The sequence below is a fragment of the Schistocerca gregaria genome, chromosome 2, assembly GCF_023897955.1.
Source record: "Schistocerca gregaria isolate iqSchGreg1 chromosome 2, iqSchGreg1.2, whole genome shotgun sequence".
NCBI lineage: Eukaryota > Metazoa > Arthropoda > Insecta > Orthoptera > Acrididae > Schistocerca > Schistocerca gregaria.
Window position 1 is genome coordinate 815,609,154 of NC_064921.1, and position 24,991 is coordinate 815,634,144.

Here is a 24,991-nt window from a genome sequence, read left to right on the forward strand (position 1 = left end):
TGCTGCAAGCCACATTGATCAATAAACTACACCCACAAATTTCACTACACTGCCACAATGGATCTTCTACTTACAGCCTAGTACAATACCACTCAGCCTCAGTTTGTGATTTTGAATAAGACAGCATCACATCTTATAGCACGCCAGCTGTGTGATTTATGCATTATGGAGAACACTATAAAAAGTTATTGTTAAACATAGTGAGAGACATGTATTTTGCCTGTATAAGTGGTATGTTTATGTTCAGAGACAGTTATGAATACTCATGATGTTCCTGTGAAAGTGGATTGAACAAAGTTAAGCAATTCATCTTATCTATGTTGTAATAAACTGATATAATATTTTATGTGTTATAGTATCCAGTTGGTCTCCTCCCAAAGAATAGTAAAGAACCCACAATTGTAGCAACAATTTTGAGACTCTATGTATCTCTGTTGTTCAGAGAGCACAATATGCTCAGTCTAAAATTAATACTAGAGTTCAGAGCTCAGACAAACAGTAAACATAGAGATGGAAACTTTCAGGCTTGTGGTACACAGACATATACTACAGAATACTGTGAGGAAGACAAGTCCTTAGTGCTTTTCAAGGCTGCCCTTGTCAAGATGCAGAATTTTCCATTGTGGAAAGCAAATTCATATTCAAACAATGTATTTACAAGGAATGCCAGATTTGAGCAACAATTGAGTCCACGAGGGTGCACAACCACAGCATAGCTATCAAAAAGTGCATTCTGTATTGGTGAGGCCATTAAAGCCAGCACAAACAAAGGCTTGCACTTTTGCATCACAGTACTCTTCTGCTCTAGCACACAGACAGGAGAACAAACTTTTTTTTCAATTAGGAGGGGCCCAAAGACGAAATAAAGTGCAATTAGATACTGGTGCATCTGTGCGTGTAACAGGATTGGTAGCCCACAGCTTCAGGAGCCTATTTCTATTTTGTCTGCATACAACAAACACAAAATTCCAGTACCTGGTATGTACATTTTGCTGGCTATTTTTCATGGAGTTGCGAAATGTGTATCATTTCATGTTCTCAGTTCTAGAAACAGATACAGGAAGGGCTAAAGATTTTGAAGTGCATTTTACTGTTAAAGACAATGCACAACCATTATTTTTTCATGCAAGGTGTGTCCTTCATGCAAAACATGAGCAGGTTGCTCAGTAACTGCAAAAATGGAAAGACAGTGGTGTTAACTAACCCATTTCTGCGCCAATGGGCAGTGCCCTTGGTAATTCTCAAAAAGCCATCAGGGGGTTTACATCTGTGTGCTCACTTTTAAGACAACAGTAAATGCATAAACCATGATGAATCTTTTCCTCTCCCATGGCGAGAGGAATTAATGGATAGACTGGAACAGGAAAAATTCTTTTCCAAGACGGTTTTACATGAGGCCTTCTTTAAGTTACCATTGGGTGAACAGCCCATGCAATATTTTGTGATAAACACTCACCTACGTTCACTGCAGTTTCAATGACTACCGCTCAGGAGTGCTTCAGCACCTTTTTTTTCAACAGCTCCTAGAATAATGAACAGGAAAAGTTGCTTCCTGTACAAACTATTTGTACATTGTTGACATGGGTCATAAAACAGCTAAACATTCAGTAAATGTAAACTGCTTGTTTCAGGTTCTTCCTGCAGCTAGCTTAAACAAAGAAAAGTACTCCTTCTTCCAAGAAGAACTTGACTATTTAGGACATTTAATAAATGCACAGGGAATTTGTCCTGTTATTTCACATTTGTCTTCAATCAGGGACCTGCCAGCACCCTGTAATATTAAAGTGATACAAGATGTCATGAGGAAGCTTAATAAATATACCAAAGTCATGCTGCCATGCTGCCATGCTGAACTGGCTGTGCTGGGAAAACATTCCTTTTTTGTGGTCCTAAGAATATCAGGACACATTTTGACACTTAAAAGACATGTTATTAAGTCAGTATTTGATACATTTTCATCCAGCTAAGCCTGTTGCATTAGCTGTGGATGTATCTTCTTTTGGAATTGGAGCTGTGCTCTCTGACAGAATCAATTCTTCTGAATGGCCCACTCCTTTTGCCTTGTAAACTCTTAACAAAGCACACTGTGGTTATAGAAAGTTTGTAAAAGATGTGCTCATCATTATCTAAGACAGGCCCCAAAGACTGGTACTCTTCCACTCCACTCCACCACAATTTACCCTCCTGGGGGAGTTTCTTCATTGGTGGGACAAAGAATAGTGTTGTTCATCAAGTCTACAAAACAGACATCACCAGTTTCACCACCCCATACTCTGAAAAATGATCCCTAACCCATACTATGGAATGCCAGTGGAAAGTGTAGTGCAGTTACCTAGTTTGATGTCTGAAGAGGAACAGAAAAAAAGGAAACTTAAGGCTAACAAGATCATACAGCCAATTAATAAAAGGATTCAGAGATAACTGCTCCTTTCTGTAGCATGAGAATGGTTTCTACTTGACATTCAGTACAACCCTAAAAGATATTCACACAATCAATGCCATATATTTAAAAAAATGTCTTTCCCTACAAAACTCATTCAAGCACAGCTATCTACTCCCCAAGAAAACAGAAACCCTCCCCAGGTGTGGTTAGGAAAGAACAGGGAAAAAATTCCTCTACAAAACTAAAAAAAATACATAAATTTACTTTATTTCCCCTATAATCGAAAGAAAAATTCATACTCTTCAAATCATTGGTAGGTTAGGTACAGTATTTTTCATTTCAGTACCATTGATACTGATAGAGAGCACTGGGTGCACCCGACTGCAAATTGTTGCTCATGTCGGCACCAATGACTCCTGCCGTCTGGGTTCAGAGGTCATCTTCAGTTCGTACAGGCGGTTTGCGGAATTGGTGAAGGTGGAAAGCCTCGCTCACAGGGTGGAATCAGAGCTAACTATTTGTAGTATCGTTCCCAGAACCGATCGTGGTCCTCTGGTTTGGAGCCGACTGGAAGGCTTAAACCAGAGGCTCAGACGATTCTGCGGAGAGCTGGGGTGCAAATTTCTCGATCTCCGCTATCGGGTGGAGAAATGTAGGGTCCCCCTGAATAGGTCAGGCGTTCAATACACGCCGGAAGCGGCTACAAGTGTAGAGGAGTACATGTGGAGTGCACATGGGGGTTTTTTAGGTTAGAAAATTCTCTGTCGCACAGTTGACAAACTGGTAGATATCGAAATAGACGACAGAGGGATAGAGAAACAATTAAAATCGCTCAAAAGAGGAAAGGCCGCTGGTCCTGATGAGATACCAGTTCGATTTTACACAGAGTACGTGAAGGAACTTGCCCCCCCTTCTTGAAGCGGTGTACCGTAGGTCTCTAGAAGAGCGAAGCGTTCCAAAGGATTGGAAAAGGGCACAGGTCATCCCCGTTTTCAAGAAGGGATGTCGAGCAGATGTGCAGAACTATAGACCTATATCTCTAATGTCGATCAGTTGTAGAATTTTGGAACACATATTATTTTCTGGAGACTAGAAATCTACTCTGTAGGAATCAGCATGGGTTTCGAAAAAGACGGTCGTGTGAAACCCAGCTCGCACTATTCGTCCACGAGACTCAGAGGGCCATAGACACGGGTTCACAGTTAGATGCCGTGTTTCTTGACTTCCGCAAGGCTTTTGACACAGTTTCCCACAGTTGTTTAATGAACAAAGTAAGAGCATACGGACTATCAGACCTATTGTGTGATTGGATTGAGTAGTTCCTAGATAACAGAACGCAGCATGTCATTCTCAATGGAGAGAAGTCTTCCAAAGTAAGAGTGATTTCAGGTGTGCCGCAGGGAGTGTCATAGGACCGTTGCTATTCACAATATACATAAATGACCTGGTGGATGACATCGGAAGTTCACTGAGGCTTTTTGCAGATGATGCTGTGGTGTATCGAGAGGTTGCAACAATGGAAAATTGTACTGAAATGCAGGAGGATCTGCAGCAAATTGACGCATGGTTGCACGCAATGGCAATTGAATCTCAATGTAGACAAGTGTAATGTGCTGCGAATACATAGAAAGTTAGATCCCTTATCATTTAGCTACAAAATAGCAGGTCAGCAACTGGAAGCAGTTAATTCCACAAATTATCTGGGAGTATGCATTAGGAGTGATTTAAAATGGAATGATCATATAAAGTTGATTGTCGGTAAAGCAGATGCCAGACTGAGATTCATTGGAAGAATCCTAAGGAAATGCAATCTGAAAACAAAGGAAGTAGGTTACAGTACGCTTGTTCGCCCACTGCTTGAATACTGCTCAGCAGTGTGGGATCTGCACCAGATAGGGTTGATAGAAGAGATAGAGAAGATCCAATGGAGAGCAGCGCGCTTCGTTACAGGATCATTTAGTAATCACAAAAGCGTTACGGAGATGAAAGATAAACTCCAGTGGAAGACTCTGCAGGAGAGACGCTCAGTAGCTTGGTACAGGCTTTAGTTAAAGTTTCGAGAACATACCTTCACCGAGGAGTCAAGCAGTATATTGCTCCCTCCTACATACATCTTGCGAAGAGACCATGAGGATAAAATCAGAGAGATTAGAGCCCACACAGAAGCATACCGACAATCCTTCTTTCCATGAACAAAACGAGACTGGAATAGAAGGGAGAACCGATAGAGGTACTCAGGGTACGCTCCGCCACACACCGTCAGGTGGCTTGCGGAGTATGGATGTAGATGTAGATGTAGATTGGACTAAATATTGTGGCTACTGGATAAGGCATCTATAGAGACCAAGGAAAGGTGTAGGCTTCATTCAGTCTTATTGCTAACCATAGTAATATCACTTCTGGTAATTCACACTATCAAACCTGCAATATTACAACAGACATTTCACAGAGTAAGTGAGACCTTAGAAGCCCCTCACGCAAAGATAACAAGAACAAAACCTTCAACAGCATGGAAAATGTCTCTTGTCCCAGAGCTGTTACTCAAACTTACACTTAAAACACACACTACTTCTCACCAGTTCGGTAAAAACCCTTTCAGAAAAATTTACAATAAAATCAACTGGCTCACTGCCTAACCTAACATTGTACATTAAGCTTTTCTATGAACCTTGGCATCAATGTACACAATACAATAAGTATACATTAAATACTGGCCCTTTGCTGAGGCACACTCTAACAAAATACTTCCTCACTATTCAACCATTGGGATAGCAACTTCAGAATATCCCTTCATTATCATGAATTGTGCCTTTGTACCTTGATACAGAATCACATTTAAGTAACGATAACCTTTTTATGAGACAGACGGTAACACTTTACCCAAGGGCCCAGTAAGTTGTTAGAAGCTTTGCAATATATTTCTTATACCACAAATTCAGTTACAAATGGCCTCAAATCTTGAATGTTTATACATCCCTTTATCTTTACCAATCCCTGCATCAGTCAATACTATTGCATTTGGGTGTGGCACTTTAGTTACTAGAAATGGTCCCTCACACAATGGATACGATTTGCTTACAGCTTTCTGACCCATGCCTGAAATTATTTGAACTGTTTGGCAGTGAACTGTGTTCCTCTAAATCACTGCAGTTAAGTTCCTCTAGTCCAGGTCAAATGTTACTTTGTAAACTGTCACATGAAATGTTTGTATCACATGTGGCACTGTTTATGAAATATCCTCGGTGCCATTGTTGACATGGTGAAGAAATGCGGCAAAACAATGTCAGCATTATCAAGTACCCAAATGGTGCAGCAGATTTGCACAAAATCATGACACGGTTCAGTAGATGGGGTCACCACTGTAAGAAATGCAATACCAGCAGAAGTTCACAAGAAATAAATATTACATGGAATGTGGTAGACAAATCCTTACTTTATTTGCTCGACAGAATTACTTCATGGTCTACACCAATAAGAGATTTGACACATACTAAACCATCACAGATTTTATTGTTCACTCTAATACACAGGGCAGTGATGTTTCATTTGTCAGTCAGAGGTGATGTATAGTCTCTATGTTGCCACAAACTGATAAAGAATGTGAATCAATACATCATGTATCAAGGTGAGAATGACTTATGATGGATGCCCCATGCACTCTACGATTTTTACTGTTCTGGCTATTCTGTCTTAGCAAAACTGAATCATAATAATGTGTAATTTTTAATTTCTTGTGTATATATTTTGACCATTTGCTGAACTCTTCAATTTGAATTCCCATAGCATGTTTTTACAAGTGTCTAGATAGCAGGAATTTTCTTCTGCATAGGATCATGTGTTGACTTATATTAATAATTTTGAGAGAATATTTGTTTAAAATGTATTTCAATCTTTAAACTATACATTGTATGTTATACTTTAATAGACTAGTAATGTTACCAGAAAGTAATTTAATGATGTTTCTTTAGCTGATATTTTACTGATGCAAGAGGGACTGAAAATACCAATTAAAAATAGGAGAAAAACAAACTGAATGCAAGTACTGTTATGAACTACTACCATGGACATAAAAACTAAGTGAAAGTGAGGTGAGATGAGATGAGGTCAAATTTGAATGTGACAACAAACACTAAATGAAAGAAACAATCATCACAATGCTAAAATGAGGACAATGAAGTATGTAATGCACACAGAAAATAATGATGAACTGCTTGAAGTTTTTAGAAGAAAATCTTAATTTTTTAATGACCAAACACTTATAAAATACACTGAAGTGCAGTGTATTGAAGGAATCCATTTATTTTACTTATTTTGCTAGAAACTTTCCACTAGATGATTATATATTTTGTCCTGTCTGATTTAATGTGTAGATTTGGTGAACCATTGTAAATTTTCATGAGATTTGGTGCCTCTCTCAATTTTTTCGTAAAAGACAGCTTATAGGACTGTTTGGAAATTTACTGTAGTGAGAGTGTGGATATTATGAAAACACCTGAAATATGAACTACTACCAAAAAGGTCCCGGAATGTATATGTAGCTGGTGAATCTGGCTAGTATGATGAAATGCCACCAGGTGTTACCTCATACATCCTTTGAAAGTTAGTGGTTCAAGAGACTTTGTGCTGGGCGGCGACAATTAGTTTTTATGTATAGTTCCCCATTCTTGTTTATGATGCATATTCTGAAGTTAATGATGGCAGGTGTCTGGAAACAATGTGTGTGCATAAATCTTTGTTTCACATGCAGAAAAACTACTACATGTACACATGATATGTCAATGTAGGTTTGTGGGGAAGACACCTTAGGTCACAGTCAAACTTAAAACTGTTTTAATTATTCGCAAGAGGGCAGAACATTGTTTGACAATGATTGCCGTTCATGACAGCTGTCAATAAGAATTGGCCCTTAAAATGTAACTGTTGTTCAAAACATGGTGTTGGAAGATAGTAGGATATCATTCAGGATGCATGCAAAGATGTGGGGCTGTCTTACGGGATGTGTCAGAAGTGTACAGACAAATGGTTCCTCTCTCATGACAATGGAAGGTCACACACTGCACTGATCACCCAGGAGTTCCTGGTGAAAAACAAAATGACATTTAATTGTACAGTTTTAGCCATGCAAAACCCAACTCACACTTTTCTCACATAAAATAATGGAAAATTTGGATCCAGAAAGTCAGGTAGGTGCAGTATGTCTTGATTTCCACAAAACTTTTGATTCAGCACCACATGTATGCTTACTGTCAGAGATAGAATCATATGAAGTATCATGTGAAATTTGTGACTGCATTGAGGATTTTTGGTAGGAAGGATACAGCATGTTATCTTAGATGGAAAGCCACTGTCAAATATAGAAGTAACTTCGAGTATGTCCCAGTGAAGTGTGTTGGGACCCTTGCTGTTCTTGTTGTACGTTAATGACCATGTGGGCAATATCAATACAAAAATCAGACTATTTTCAGATGACACATTTATCTACAGTGAAGTACTGTCTGAAAGGTGCTGCATAAATATTCAGTTAGATATTGATAATATTTCAAAGTGGTGCAAAAATTGGCAATTTGCTTTGAATGATCAGAAATGTAAAATTGAGCACTTCACAAAACAAAGAAAAAATGTAGTATCCTGTGACTATAATATCACCACCTGCTGAGCTTATTTGAGTCTGTAAGAACTTTCTGAGTCATTAAAGCCTCTAATAAAATCTCCAGCAGCGGAGGATAAAAGGTTAAGCACAGAATTATGCCTTGGGCTATGGCCTTTTGCCCATAAATCAAATATCAGCAGTATCACAAAATGACAATTGTTCCTCATCCGTGAAATTCAACCAACTTAGAACCAAGTGACTTTGTTCTTTATTCCCCACAATGAAATTCAAGTTAACAATCCAAAGATTTCGAATGTTTAAGGAGATTCATACACAACTGCAAAGAGGCTTATGAAAAATGTATTCAAAGGAGGTATAAGTAAATGGAAAAGCCCCAGGGAGCAGTGCATACAGCCCCAAGAGGACTACTCTGAAGGTGGTGGTGATAAATAACATCAAGCTGTTAAGTGTAATTTATTTATTGATATATTCTGGGAACTTTGGTTAGTACCTCTTATGAGTAAGAAATCTTGTGAAGTACGATAATCTATCTGCAGCATATTTGCAAATTGTGTCAACAATGTCTTTCATCCCTGAGTCATTTTGAGATGACTCTTGATTATAAAAAATAAATTATTAGACTACATCTACAAAGAATGATGAGATGCTACATGTTATATTGGTACTTAAGACAATAATGTGGAGAAATGTTGTTGGATAATGTAGAGAGAGGTCATTTCTTTGGAATATGTGCTATGGTGATATGAATGTGACATGGGACCTGTTATCAGAGCACTTGTGTAACTTAGGAATTGTGTGGTTAGGTTGATGACTGTGGAGATTATGAGGTTATAGTTTATGATAATGGAAGCAGTGTGAGTTAATGATGATGAGTTTTGAAGCAAGGAGTTGTATTGAAGATGTAAGGAAGTAATAGTAATGTTGATGATGTTGATTATTTTAGACTGATGACGGTTAGGGATTTTATGTGTTCTGAATTGTAATATTTCATGTTCATTGTGTCAGCTTGGTGTATGTTTTGAGCAGAATGTAAACTAATTTTGTGCTGTTATTTGCACTAGTTGGTTTATTAATGGTGTGATGATTTGATGATGTGGTAGTTGTGTGTCTGATGGTTTTGAAGTAAATGGAATTTCTGTTAATAGCTTCTGAATGACAGCTTTTTTAAATGTAAAATCTAAATGAAGCTAGATTTTTGAAAGCAATTTTTCAATTTTATTGCAACAATGTATTTTTTTATTTAACTAATTCACTTTAAACTGTTTCTGCACACTCAATTTATGTAACAAAACATTTTACTTGCTACATTTAGCTCAACTTCAAACCATATTGAAAATAATAAAGATTATTAGACTAAAAACATTTCATTTTGACTTTATTCATTTATCTACCTTCATGCACAGTTTGAACTGAATAATGCTTTAAAATATGGAACTGGAACACTTCAAAACCTAGACCAAATAGAAACTGAGCAACAGTTTCCCCCACCCTACGCCAAAAAAAAAAAAAAAAAAAAAAAAAAAAAAAAAAAAAAAAAAAAAAAAAAAAAAAAACCTGCAGTTCTGCGTATGGTCTTTTCGTATGTTTTTTTACAGTGCTTCCAAGCTGTAATGCTAACCAAATGCTATATGGGTACTGGCATTTTCTGCCAACCACTAAAAACCCCCAAGATAGTTTCATTACACAAGACAGGTGACAAATATGAGCTCAAACCATGTCACTCCTACCAGCTGCATCTGTAAAAATTATATACTGCTTGTCAACTTCAGAGAAACAACTGACACTTGCTAAGGAACAACTGCCAATTGCTCCAGAACAACTGACAATTGTTACATAACATCTGACCAATGACAGTAAAAGAAAATGTATAGAGGGCAGGATGTGTTAACTACAGAGAAGCCTGTGCATGAACACTCTGTATGCAATTGGCACTTCATGCAATATGCTTTGATGTAGGTTGTTGTGGAACCAAGTAGTCTGACATTCTGTGTGGTATGGCAATATGGCTGCAAGACATCAATTGCATGCCTATGAACATGGACAGGCATATGCAAAGATCAAAGCCAGTCAAAGAGTCATTGCTTTGCTAACAATAGTGAGTGTACCAAAAAGTGTCATCTGAATTTTAAAACATAGGCAACTGAAGGTTTAAATGCTACATTAAAGCATGCCAGTGGTCGTAGAAGAACCTCCATACCACAAAAGGATTGATACATAGCCCTAGTGGTGAAAAGGAACAGACGTCTCACTCTTAGACAAATTCCTGCAGATCTTGCAGCCATTACCAGTACATGTGTCTCTGTCAGAATCATTTCATAGTGATTAAATCAGGCTGGTTTGTATGCTCAGAAGCCTGTTAATGCATCTCTCTTCAACAGTGCCATCATCAAGAAAGAGTTCATTGGTGCAGGGATTGTGTTGGTTTGGGGTCAGCAGCAGTGGTCCAGAGCGATGTTCTCCAACAGTTCCTGTTTCACTGTGGCAAGTGATTCTGGGCACCAGTTAACATGAAGAGAAAGGGGAACAAGTTACAAATCACTGAATGTTCATGAATGTCATTAGTACGACCTAGACATTAGGGTATGGGCAGGCATAATTCACAATGGCCAAACACGATTGCATATCTTTGGATGTTGTATCATTACAGCATAGTGCTATTGCAGGAAGACTATTCTGGTTCATGTGCATCTGTTTTTAGGTGTAGTAGATCCTGACTTTCAGTTTATGGACAACAATGCCCACCCATACCAGACAGCTGAAGTATCGGGCACAATGGCAAATGAAGATGCTGAACTTAAGGAACTACATACTTCCTGGACTTAATCCCTACAGAACATGCCTGGGATGCTTTTGGCAGATGTTTTTCTCAATGAACTCTCCCTCCCTGAATCATTCAAGAATTGAAAACTGCCTTGAGAGAGAAGGGAAGAATATCCATCAAGGACTCCTCCCACAGTTTGGTAGACAGCATAACCCACAGGTGCAAAATGTGCATTGGTGTCCAAGGAGGGCATATCCCCTACTAAGAATCCATTATCAACCTTTATTATGGGAGTCTGACCTGTGTCAAACATGAATGTTATTTAGTGTGTCATCCTGCTCTCCCATTGGGTGTAATCTGTACCATTTTTCATTATAAAAATATCACTCCACCATTATTACATATGTATTGTGTTTCATGTCATCCATCTTTGCCTTTGATTATTCCTGTCCAATGATATCTCTGTTCCTTAGCAACTGTCAAGCAATGTATATACCACACATAAAAGAAAGGTTTTGCATCAGCCCGGTTCCCACAACTCCTGAAAATAGGTGCTCACTGTGGATACTGTATCACAGACACAGTCCCTTTGATTGTTCAGAGATGTCACTCAGCCCACCAAAAGATGTAAACAACCATGCAGGGGCAGTGCCTGTTAGATGGAGGGGGTCTGACAGCCAGTCAGTTCCAGTCATTCCACCAGGAAGGAGGTACACAGCTCATGTTGTTCAACCATGCCTAGATGGTCAGTAATGTGGTTTGATTGCATCCACATTGTTACCTCATGCCAGGAAGGGCTCTCAACAAGGGAAGTGTCCAAGCATCTCGGAGTGAACCAAAGCAATGTTGTTCAAACATGGAGAAGATACAGAGAGACAGAATCTGTTGATGACATGGCTCGCTCATGCTGCCCAAGGACTTCTACTGCAGTGGATGACCACTACTTATGGATTAAGGCTCAGAGGAACCCTGAAAGCAATGCCACCATGTTGAATAATGCTTTTAGTGCAGCTACAGGACATCGTGTTACGACTCAAACTGTGTGCAATAGGCTGCATGATGTGCAACTTCACTCCCAATGTCCATGGCGAGGTCCATCTTTGCAACCACGACACAATGCAGTGCGGTACAGATGGTCCCAACAACACACCGAATGGACCACTCAGGATTGGCATCACTTCCTCTTCACCAATGAGTGTCGCATATGTCTTCAACCAGACAATTGTCGGAGTCATGTTTGGAGGCAGCCTGGTCAGGCTGAACATCTTAGACACACTGTCCAGTGAGTGCAGTAAGGTGGAGTTCCCTGTTGTGTTGGGGTGGCATTATGTGGGGGCCGACATATGTCGCTGTGGTCATGGAAGGCACCGTAATGGCTATACCATAAGTGAATCCTTCGACCAACAGTGCAACCATATCAGCAGCATATTTGTGAAGTATTCGTCATCATGGACAACAATTCACACCTCCATTGCGCATTTCTTGTGAATGACTTCCTTCAGCATAATGATATTGCTTGACTAGAGTGGGCACAACGTTCTCCAGACATTAACCCTATGGAACATGTCTGGGATAGATTGAAAAGGGCTGTTTATGGATAACATGGCCCACCAACCACTCTGAGGAATCTACGCCGAATCACCGTTGAGGAGTGGGACAATCTGGACCAACAGTGCCTTGATAAACTTGTGGACAGAATGCCGCAATGAATACAGGGATGCATCAATGCAAGAGCACATGCTACTGGGTATTTGAGGTACTGGTGTGTACAGCAACCTGGACCACCACCTCTGAAGGTCTTACTGTATGGTAGTACAACATTCAATGTGTGGTTTTCATGAGCAATAAAAAGGGCGGAAATGACATTTATGTTCATATCTATTCCAGTTTTCTGTACATGTTCTGGAACTCTTGGAACTGAGGTGAATCAAAACTTTTTTTGATGCGTTTAACTAAGTAATGCCCTTTGCTGAAAGTAACTCCATACTAAGAAAAGTGCAGCTTCACTTTTGGAAAACCAAATCTATTAAAGAGGCTCTCTATTCATTTACTAACCAGATAGTACATGCATTTAATGAAAAACAATATGCTATTGACTTTTTTGTTGATCTTAGGAAGGCATTTGAACTAGTCAGTCACACTCTGCTCCTACACAAAGTGGGTGCTTTTGTTGCAAGAAGAGTATGTTATGATGTCGTTTCAGTTATAACTAGCACACAGAGGGCAGCTGATACAAATAACAACACATGATGGAAGAATAACTCATTTAGATAATACCTTCAGTTGTGATTATATTAAGCCTAGATCAATGTAAATAATCTGGTTTGATTTAAAAACATGTATTGTAAATCACAATGATTTGTCCAATATCATATTGTATACATTGTACAACAAATGATCAAAAGCACCAATAAAAATGTAATGTAATATAATACTAGTTACCTCAGGAGTCCCACAGAGCTCAACCTTGGGGCTCCTCCTCTTGCCACTCTTCATTAATGACTTCCCAGAAAACCTACCATCAATAGTACCCTTGTTGTTCAAGAATGTCATGAACCTCTTCTATTATAACTTTTCTCCATGGCAGATAGAACTGACTTAGTTGAGAACAGTTTATTGTATTGGCTCTCTGATAACATATAGCTTAACATGGATAAAAGAGCACATATGATATTCTCCCTACTAAAGAACCACACAAAACATATAGAACCATTAGTCATAGGCACTAAAGTTATTGAACAGGTTAGTTAGACTAAATTCCTCATGCTGTGGATAACAAACTACAATGGAATATCTACAGAAATAAACTATTGTGCAAAATGAGTAGTTTCTGCTATGCCTTTAGAGTTCTCGATCAAAGGTGTGACTTTACCATTAGAACTGTATGATTTGCACTATTTTACTCAGTAATTTCATATGGCATTCCTTTCTAGGGTCAATACACAGTTTTTTTTACCTATCTAGCTAAGTGTTTGGATAAATTACCTATCTGATTCATATACTTCTTAGAGAATGTTTCATATCTAACTATGAATTGATATCTCTTTGAGGCAAATAATGATGTGCATGGTCACTACACCTTTGGCGGTGGTAACATTCTACACCCACCCCTTCAGCCTACAAATTGCAAGACCCCTCCTATATAAAAGATACCGAACATTTCCTCCACTGACTCTCTACAGTTCCTGTTCCTTTACCACATGGTAACCTGCTCATCACTACTGATGCCACCTCCCTTTATATTAACATCCCCAATGCCCATGGCCTTACCACTATTGCACACTACTTTTTCAGACACCCATCAGATTCGAAACCTACAACCTTATTCCTAGCCACCGTGACCAATTACTTCTCCTTTGTAGGCATCGGCTACAAATAAATCTGAGGTATTGCTATGAGCAACAGCACAGCACAATCCTAGGCCAACCTACTCATCTAGAGGAATCTTTCCTACCTCACCTGGTTCAGATTCATTGATGACATCTTCGTGACCTGGATTGAGGGTGAGGACATCCTATTCACAATCCTCCAGAGCCTCAACACCTTCTCCCCTATTTGCTTCACTTTGTCCAACTCAACATAACAGGCCACCTTCTTCAATGTTGCCCTCCTCCTCAAAGATGGCTACACCAGTACCTCTGTCCATACCAAACCAACCAACCACCAGCAATACCTCCACTTCAACAGCTGCCACCAATTCCATACCAAGAAGCCCTTCCATACAGGCTAGTCACCCACTGCCGTCACATGTGTAGTGACGAGTGACCACTCTTCAAATATACCTAGGGTCTCACTGAGGTCTTCACAAATTGTAATTACCTTTCCAGCCTTGTACAAACACAGATCTCCCATGTCTTATGTTTCCAGTCATCACCACCTCTCAAAGTCCCACACTCCAGCCACAGAGAACCATTCTCCTCATGACTCAGTATCACCCAGGACTGGATATCACAGTCTCCATCAGCTTTTCAACTACTTCTTGTCATGCCCTGAAATGAGGAAAGTTCTGCCTAGTATCCTCCCTCCCCTTCCCCCCCCCCCCCCCCACACACACACACACAGTGGTATTCCAGCACCCACCAACACTACACAACATCCTATGCCATCCCTACAAAAACCCCACTCCCAGCTCCTTGCCTCATGGCTCATATCCACGTAATAGACCTAGATACATAACTTGTCCCATACACCCTCCCACCACCACCTACTCCAGTCTGGTCACAAGCATCACTATCCCATCAAAGGCAGGGCTGCCTGTGAAACCAGTCATGTGATCTACAAGCTAGGCTGCAGCCACTGTGCTGCATCCTACATGAACATGAAAACCAACAACCTGCCTGTCCTCATGAATGTACACCAAAAAACTATGACCAAGAAACAGCTGGACCACACAACTAATGGGCATGCCGCCCAACAAGATGTTCTCCATTTCAGTGACTGCTGCGCAGGCAAAGTCACCTGGTCTTTCCCACCAACACCAAATTTTCTGAACTGCACAGATGGGAACTCTCCCTGCAATATATCATACATTTCCATAACACCCTGGCCTCAACCTTCATCAGTCACTGTCCTTCACCCACCTATCTCCTTCCTTTCCCTTTCCAGAACTACACAGTCCTCTATTCCACCAACACACCCACAGTCTTTTGACTTCTCTCCTTTCCTGCTATTCCCAACACTGCGCCGACGCAGAATCTTCGAGTATTTGCTGCATTAAATAATTATAAAAAGCGTTGTTATTAAGCTATTTTTAAATGTCTACAGGTGTTATAAATATAATATACTTGTTGTTGAATTAGTTGAAGTGTTAGTGAAGTATAAAATAAGATTAAATGGTGTAAGAAGCGTATTTTTCTTCTCGCGCCTGTAGCATGAATCCTAGGCCTAATTTCACGTGCGCGAATCGTAAGTAAGCAGTGAATTAAACTTATAGGTAAGCGTTTTCAGTTGGTATAAATATATTATAAGTGTTGTTACATTAGTGGAAGTGTTGGTGAAGTGTTAAATAAGATTAAATGGGGTAAGAAGTTTATTTTCCTTCTCGCACCTATAGCACAGACTTTAGGCTTAATTTCACACGCGCGTATCATAAGTAAACAGTGACTTAAACTTATATGTAATCACCAGTGTTTTTTATTCATTTCAGTTTCAAATTATTTATATCTGCCTGAATAGTTTCTAGGGTCCTTTGTTTACGTATTAGCCAGTACTTAAATCAGTTTATACGATTTCTGTTTTTGCCATGAGTGAGAAGTGTGTGACAGGCCGTAGGATCGTTAGTTCGGGGTATGGTGTGATGGGTGTTGTAGTTTCTTTCATTGGGGCGAATGTAGTGGCGTGGGAAATGAGGACATAAATGAGGCTCACCAGTGGTATTGTAGAATCTGCAGTAGAGATAGGAAAACACTGGAACAGGAAGGGAAAATTGCAGCTCTACAAGCTGACCTAGACAAGGCAAGGGAGGATCTGGACAGGTTAAAGAGGGAGAAGAGTGGACAGAGGTGGGAAGTGGCAACAGGTAATAGGGGGAACAGGCATAGGAGAGTATCAGACAGCTTTGTGATAAATCTTGAAAATAGATTTGACCTGTTGCATCAGTCAGAATCGGATGAGCCTCATGTAGCTGAAGCTGTAGAAAGGGCACAACAAGCTTTCAAGGACTTGAAAAAGGTAGCGAAATTTGTACAGAGAAAGAAAGTTCTGTTGTTAGGCAGTTCCCATGGTAGAGGTGTTGACCAACTACTGCAGGAAAATCTAGGTCCAGAGTACCAGGTCACAAACTTTTTCAAGCCTAGTGCAGATCTGGGTCAGGTAACAGAGGATATAGGTTCTCTATGCAAGGATTTCACGAAGGAGGATGCCGTGGTTATAGTGAGTGGTCCGAGAAACAGCATTGACAGAGACTCTGAATATTCCATAGAGAGTGACCTGGTGAAGATAGCATCAGCAACAAAGCATACGAGTGTGGGATTTGTGTCTGTGTTGAGACGCCATGATCGGCCTCATTTGAACTCTTCTGTAGGGAGGGTGAACTTGGAATTGGAGTGGCTGCTTAGGACGGATATAGGGTCCCATATTGGTTTGATTCCTGTGGATGCTATTGATAGGAGGGACTACACTAGGCATGGCCTTCACCTCAATAGGAAAGGGAAGGGAAAACTGTCTGGCTTGATTGCAGAAAACTTAAGGGGGACACTGTCACAAGTGGTAAAATACCAGTGGTCACAGGTGTCAGAGGGATGCCTTTTTTAGGATAGGGAAGGGGGATAGAAAACGAGTTTTAAGAGAGATTGGCAGACAGACTCAGTTTGAGAAAATAGATGAACAGAAGTCAGATTTTGCCATACAGCCTCCATTTAAACAATGTTTAACAGAAAGTAATCAGAAACTGCCAGTTCATCTTCACCAAAGCAGTTGTAATCACATTAGTATGCAGTATCAGTTATCTTTATTACACCAGAACATTCCAGGACTCAGAAATAAAGTTGATGAACTACTCATTTGTATCGATGAAATGAATTCATCTAACGAAATTGACATAATCTGCCTCTCTGAACATCAAGTTACCACTGGTATAGATATGTTAGACATTTCAGGATTTAAGCTAGCTTCCTACTTCTGCAGAGTAGATATGGAGGGAGGAGGAGTTGCCACATTTATTAAAAACTGCCATAAATTCAAGAACATTGACATTAATAAATTCTGTTTAGAGCAGCATCTAGAAGCATGTGCAACAGAAGTAGAGTTCCATAACAGATCCTATATAATAGTAACTATTCCATAACAGATCATATAATAATAGTAACTATTTACCGAGCACCTGCAGGAAATTATAATCTATTTTATAAATCATCTAGAAGCTCTTTTGGGTTATTTAACAGTAAGAAACAAAGAAATTTTGATTGCTGGTGACTTTAATACAGACTTTCTAATTCAATCTTCCAGTAAACATTTACTGCAGTTAGTAATGTTGTCTTTCAATCTAACACACACTGTAAACTTTCCAACTAGGATCACTAAATCCTCAAGGACAGCCATTGATAACATTTTTATAGACAAATCAAAGGAACAAAATCATATCATAGAACCTGTAATAAATGGAGTATCAGATCATGACATGCAGCTCCTTGTTTTAGATGTAAATTCTAAGCAGATTATCAAGACTGCTAAATCTGAGTACAGGAGAGTATTCAATCAACCAAAAATTGAGTGATTTAGAAAACTGCTCAAAGATATGAACTGGAAAGATGTTTATAGTGCTCATGACATGAATGAAAAATATAACACATTCATGAAGAATGTCAGTACCATGTTTGAAAACTGTTTTCCTCTAAAAGTTACTCAAATTAAACAGAAGTCTATAATAAAACCATGGATCACCCAAGGAATAAAGATTTCCTGTAAGACAAAAAGGAAAATGTATCTCTCGACCAAGAATAGCTCCAATGCTGATGATTTAGCTAAATACAAGGAATACTGTAAAATATTTAAAAAAGTAATTCAGGCATCTAAACAAATACACCACGAGAAGAAGATAGCAATGTCAGGGAACAAAATAAAAACAATATGGGATATAGTGAAAGATGAGACTGGTAGAACCAGAAAGGAACAGGAGCAAATAGCACTAAGGGTAGATGACACATTAGTAACCGATGGGCATAGTGTGCCAAATCTATTTAACAAGTACTTTATATCCGTTACTGATAGAATGGGATTGTCAGGATCAGTAAATAATGCCCTTGAATATCTGAAACTAGCCTTTACAAATAGCTTTAGGGACATGAATATGTCACTCACTTCACCAAAAGAAATAACTTCCATAATAAAATCTTTAAAAACAAAGCATTCTAGTGGTTACAATGAAATATTAACAAAGTTAATTAAGGCATGTTCTTGTGAGTTTAGTACAACTCTAAGTTACTTGTGTAACCAGTCAATTATAACTGGGACATTTCCTGACTGGCTGAAATATGCAGATGTTAAGTCTCTATTCAAGAAAGGGGATAAAGAGATGCCATCAAACTACAGACCGATTTCACTTTTGCCAGAATTCTCAAAAATTTTAGAAAAAGTAATCTACAGGCAGCTTCTCAACCATCTGACCACAAATAACATATTATCAAGGGTTCTGATATCGAAAAGGCTATTTACACATACAGTGAAAATGTACTTAATTCATTAAATAACAAGTTACAAGCAGCAGGTATTTTCTGTGATTTGTCAAAGGCATTTGATTGTGTAAACCGCAACATCCTTTTAAATAAATTAGAATTCTATGGTGTCACTGGCAGTGCTGCAAAATGGTTCAAGTCATACCTCGCTAACAGGAAACAAAGGGTGTCAGTACAAGGGACTAGTGAATTAAGTCATCAGTCATCAGTCATCATCAGAATGGGAAGAAATTACATGTGGTGTCCCACAAGGATCCATCTTAGGGTCATTGCTTTTTCTTGTGTACATTAATGATCTCTCATCAGTTACACTGCCAGAAGAAGAGTTCGTTTTGTTTGCAGATGACACGAGTATTGCAATAAACAGTATGTCGAGTGTAGTTCTAAAAAGATCTGCTAATGATATTTTCATGGATATTAATAAATGGTTTAAAGCCAACTCACTGACATTAAACTTCGAAAAGACTCACTATATGCAATTCAGAACCTGTAAGAGCTTTCCACCCAGCATATGCATAAAGTAAGAAGAAGAGCAGATAGAAGAGGTTGACAGTCTTAAATTCCTGGGATTACAACTTGATAATAAATTCAGATGGGAGGAGCACACCACAGAACTGCAGAAACGCCTTAACAAATCTGTATTTGCAATTAGAGTGTTAGCAGACATAGGCGACATAAAAGTGAAAAAGCTTGCATACTTTGCCTACTTTCATTCCATAATGTCATATGGTATAATATTTTGGGGTAACTCTTCAAGTCAAACAAAAGTTTTCGAGTCCAAAAGCGTGTAATATGTATTATTTGTGGAGTAAACTCACGGACATCTTGTAGAAACCTCTTCAAAGAACTGGGTATACTAACTACTGCCTCTCAATATATTTACTCCTTAATGAAATTTGTCCTAAATAATATATCCCTTTTTCCAACAAACAGCTCAGTTCATACATACAATACCAGGAACAAAAATGATCTGCACAAGGACTTAAAAGCACTTACTTTAGTTCAAAAAGGGGTCCACTACTCAGGAACACTCATCTTCAATAATTTGCCAGCAAACATAAAAAATTTAGTTCCAAATAGAGATCAGTTTAAAAGGAGCCTGAAAGACTTACTAGTGGCCAACTCCTTCTACTCCATTGACGAATTTTTTAATAGAAACAAATGCTGTGGTGTATATATTTATACTATTAGTATTGTTATTTCAGCTTAAAAAAATAAAAATTAAAAATTAAAAAAGGTGACATGTTCCACATCCACGAGGATCTCCTCAACATGGATCTATGTAATGAAAACTAATCTAATCTAATCCTGCTCCCCTCTGTCTAACGTCACGACAGCAACTAGCTGCCCTACCCTCTCTCCACCTCATCCCTATATGCTTCCAAAAAAAGCAGCACTTTTCTGTCCCCCATACCTGCCCTGCTATTCCTCACCCTCCCTGCCTCTTTCCTTACTCCCACCACCCAGTTGCTTCTTCCATCGTGTGCTGCTGCTCAAGGTCTGGCCTCAGCAGCCAGAGACTTTGCTCATGTGTGTGTGTGTGTGTGTGTGTGTGTGTGTGTGTGTTGTCTGTTTCTGATGAAGGCCTTGTTGCCCAAAAACTCAATTTCTGACAGTCTTTTGGTTATGCCTATCTCCGATTCACCATCTCTGCTATATGGTGAGTAGTTACTATCCTTTATATAATATTGTCACATTTTATCCTGGATTTTCTGTTGTTATATAAGAAAAACTTTTTTTATATGCAGTTGAGTCCCGGTAATTTGTAGTAATTGGGGCTGAGGCTACATCGAATTACAAAAAACTTGGATAAATGGAAACATTGCTAAATTAATGGGCAAATAATAAATCACTGTTTAATGAGGACAATAATGATTAAAAAATAAATTTTAAAAAACCCAGTATAATACATACCAGTACCTGTGTTACGTGTGCGTATGTAGGCACACATTTGCAAGTTGCCAGAATATAAGTTACATTTTAAAGAAATTGTACACAGTCCTTTGTTTTAAAATAGAACCTCATTTTTTTTAGCAGCAGTGTCACGCCATCTTCTAAGTAGCATGTCATCAGCTGGAGTAGTTTCCACCTGTTGCCTGATATAATGCAATGCCACATCTAGCATTGCCAAATCCTCAGTGTGAGTGATCACTGGTATATTCTCTTCACGTAATTCCTCATCATAATTTTCTTCAGCAGGTTCACTAATCATTTCAACAGTTGTAAAATATCTCACTTCAAACTGTTCATCACTGTTCATAAATACTGAAACATCACTTATATTCACATTTTACATCCTGCAGGCTTTTTCATCAGTTCTGCCAATGGTAGGTCATCTTCGTCTGTACTGTGAGTATCCATTTCAGCGCATAAAACCTTGCTCCATGACTTTTTTAGTGTATGAGCCTTTATGTCAGACTATGAATCAGCTATCCAGTAAACTACATCTTTCAACATAGTTTTTTATTTTTTTATTTCCGAGAATTATACATTTTAGGAGGAATGAACATTGCACAAATACTGTCACATTGTACTTCTTCTTCATCAGGGTGTGAAGCAGTGATGTCATGTGTTAAGACTGCTTTGGAAGGGAAGCACCACTTATTTAGGTATCTTTTGTTCTCTAGAACAAAATCTTCAAAAAACCACTTCTTAAAAATATTTTTGTCCATCTAAGTAGATTTTTGATGGACATATGTAGCAGGCAGTGCAGAAGTAGTGATATTTTCTAAAAAAAAAAAAATGGTTCAAATGGCTTTGAGCACTATGGGACTTAAAAACTGAGGTCATCAGTCCCCTAGAACTACTTAAACCTAACTAACCTAAGGACACCACACACATCCATGCCCAAGGCAGGATTCAAACCTGCAACCGTAGTGGTCACACGGTTCCAGACTGAAGCACCTAGAACTGCTCGGCCACCTGTAGGCTTAGTAGACTTTCCTATTACCTGTACCTTCAATTTGTAGTCCCCACTTGGATTCAATGCAGCAATAACTGTTAACCTCTCTTCATATTTTTTGTAGCCCAGGTCAAGCTTTTGTTCTTTTGAGGCTGGAGTTTTAGATGGAAGCATTTCCAATTTAGCCCTGTTTCATCACAGTTCTACAATTGATCAGGAGTAAGACTTTCTTCATGTATAATTTTTCTTAATTTCTCACAAAATTGTGTAACAGTTTGAGAATCTGCAGAAAGTTTTCCACCACAAATTTCAAGCTGCCTTATACTGTACCACTTCTTCCACCTATCCAACCATCCTGAACTTGCACTAAAATCATTCTCACCTTCCTTTAACGCATTTATAGAAAAAATGAAGCTTTTTCTTGTAGAGTATGCCCTGAAATTGAATTTCCTTTTTGTCTTTGTTGAGGAAATGAAATGAAAAAATTTTCACTCATTTTTTTCATACTAAGATTTCTTTACTGACTTCCATTTAAATGATGAAACAAAACAGTTATAACAATGGAAACAATCAAATATTGACAAAATTATTTTGGATTGATAAAAAATTTACTAAGTGGGAGCAGAACACACACATAAAAGACGAAAATTGGCAGGTTTTGGAGCCACTAGATCCTTCTTCAGGTAGAAAAGTTGAAGGGGAAGGAAGAGGGGTAAAGGAAAAGGGCTGCAGAGGTCTAGGAAAAGGGGTAGATTTCAGGAAAGTCATCCAGGGAAGATTTACTGTACGGGATGTGAAGGAAGTACTGATTGTGGGGGACTGCATCACATGAGATTTGAAATCCTGAGAGCTTATAGGTGGAAGACAGGGTAATCAGAGAGAGATTACTGCTTAAACATCATGCATGAGTTAATAAGAGTGAAAAGTTAAGTGCATTGTAAGTAACAGTGGAGGGAGAGGAGCGGTGAAATATATATGGGAAAGACAATGAAAGATGTATAAAACTTAATTGGAGGGAAGCAAATAGTAGTTACAGTAAAGAGATGCTGAGATAGAAGAAATTAACATAAATTAAAGTCCAGGTGGATGGTGAGAACCAAGTACATTTTGCAGTGCTAGCTCCCACCTGCGGAGTTCTGAGAAACTGGGGAAGAATCCAGATGGCGCGTGTGGTAAAACAGGTGCCGAGGTCAAGAATTTCATGCTACAGAGCATGCTCTGTAACAGGATATTGTGAATTGCCAGTACACACTCTCTGCCTATGCCCATTCATCCTAACTGATAATATAGTGGTAGTCAGGCCAATGTAGAAAGCTAAACAGTGTTTACATAACACCTGGTATATGATGTGTTGTTTCGCAGGTGGCTCTCCCCTTGATAGTATACATTTTGCCAGTTACAGGGCTATTGTAGGTGTGTCGTAGGAGGGTGCATAGGGCAAGTCTTGCAGTGGGGTTGGCCACAAGGGTAGGAGCCATAGAGTAGGGACATGGGTGCAGAAGGAGCATATGGTCTGCCAACAATATTGTGGAGACTGGAAGGGTGACGGAAAGCTATTGTAGGTGTGGTGGGCAAAATTGCAATACACCACTATTCTCACCTCAGCCTCCACTGCACGTAACTACATCACCAGCCTAGTTAAAAAGCAGATTTTCCAGTCCATCACATCCAGTCCTGGTACTGCTGATTCTTCCAAAAAACATCTTCGGAGCACACCATTGGTGACTTAGTATTATCCTCATCTGGAATATTTTAATCAGCTACTTCGATAGGGCAATGACTTCCTAAACTCATGCCCTGAAATGAGATCCATTCTGTCTGAAATTTTCCCCACCACAACTCGAATCGCTTTCTGTTGCCCACCCAATCTCCGCAACATTCTTGTCAGACCCTATGCAGCTTCTGCACCCATCTCCCTACACTATGACTCCTACCCCTGTGACCATCCCAGATGCGAGACTTGGCTTATGCAGCCTCCTACCACCCACCTATAATAGCCCTGTAACTGGCAAAATGTATATGATCAAAGGGAGAGCCACCTGCGAAATTACATGTCTTATACCAGCTGTTACGTAAACACTGTTCACCCTTCTACATCGGCATCACTACCACCAAGTTATCAATTAGGACGAATGGGCATAGGCAGAGGGTGTATAATGGCAACTCACAATATCCTGTTGCAGAGCATGCTTTACAACACCTATTTCACCACATGCACCACCTGAATTCTTCCCCTAGACACCAGTCTCTCGGAATCCCACAGGTGGAACTAGCACTACAACATGTCCTTGTTTCTTGCCACCCACCTGGACTTAATTTATGTTAATTTCTTCCCTCTCAGCATTTCTTTACCATAACTACTCTTTTCTTCCTCTTTTTTAGTTTTCTACATCTTTCATTGCCTTTCCCATCTATTTTTCAGTGCCCCCCTCCCATGTTACGTACAGTGTACTTAGCTTTTCACTTTTATTAACTCATGCATGATGTTTAAGCAGTAATCTCTCCCTGCATATTACCCTGTCTTCCACCTATAAGCTCTCAGGTTTTCAAATCTCATCCGATGCAGTCCCCAACAACCAGTATTTTCTTATCATCCCGTATAGTAAGTCTCCCCTGACCCACAGTTCTGGGTAACTTTCCCAAGATCTACCCCTTTTCCTAGACCTCTCCATTCCTTTTCCTTCCCCCTCTTCCTAATCCTTCAACCCTTCTGCCAAAATAACCACTGTCTCCAAAAACTTACCAATTACAACCACCTTTTATGTGTGTGTTCTGCCACCACTTGGTGAGTAGAAATAGAACAATTATTTGATGAAAATTTCTTAATTTTGTCTCTGTTTCTACACCAGTCTCCAAATGTCACTTCACTAACTCCATACTCAGCACCAAGTTTTCATAATGTTTCTCCTTTGTCTAGTCTTTTCAAAGCTTCCAATTTCCAATTAACAGCACAAATTTTCTTTTACTTTTACCACTCATTGCAGTGCATGAATTAATACATTAAGAAACACACAGTTAATATGTAAAGTACACTGTACATACACCCAACACTTTAAAATTAACGTGACTCAGCTGGGCCCATTACAGAATAAATATTACTACACAACCAACTACAGTACATACAACAATGGTCAGCCAAGGTTGTAAAATGTGTAATGTATTG

General features: G+C 39.2%; 1 protein-coding gene across 1 annotated transcript in view; it reads right to left on the reverse strand.

Moving 5' to 3' along the window:
- The window catches only part of LOC126335142 (integrin beta-PS-like), a 257,184-nt gene that overhangs the window by 153,035 nt on the left and 79,158 nt on the right, over positions 1-24,991 (reverse strand). The window lies entirely within an intron of this gene.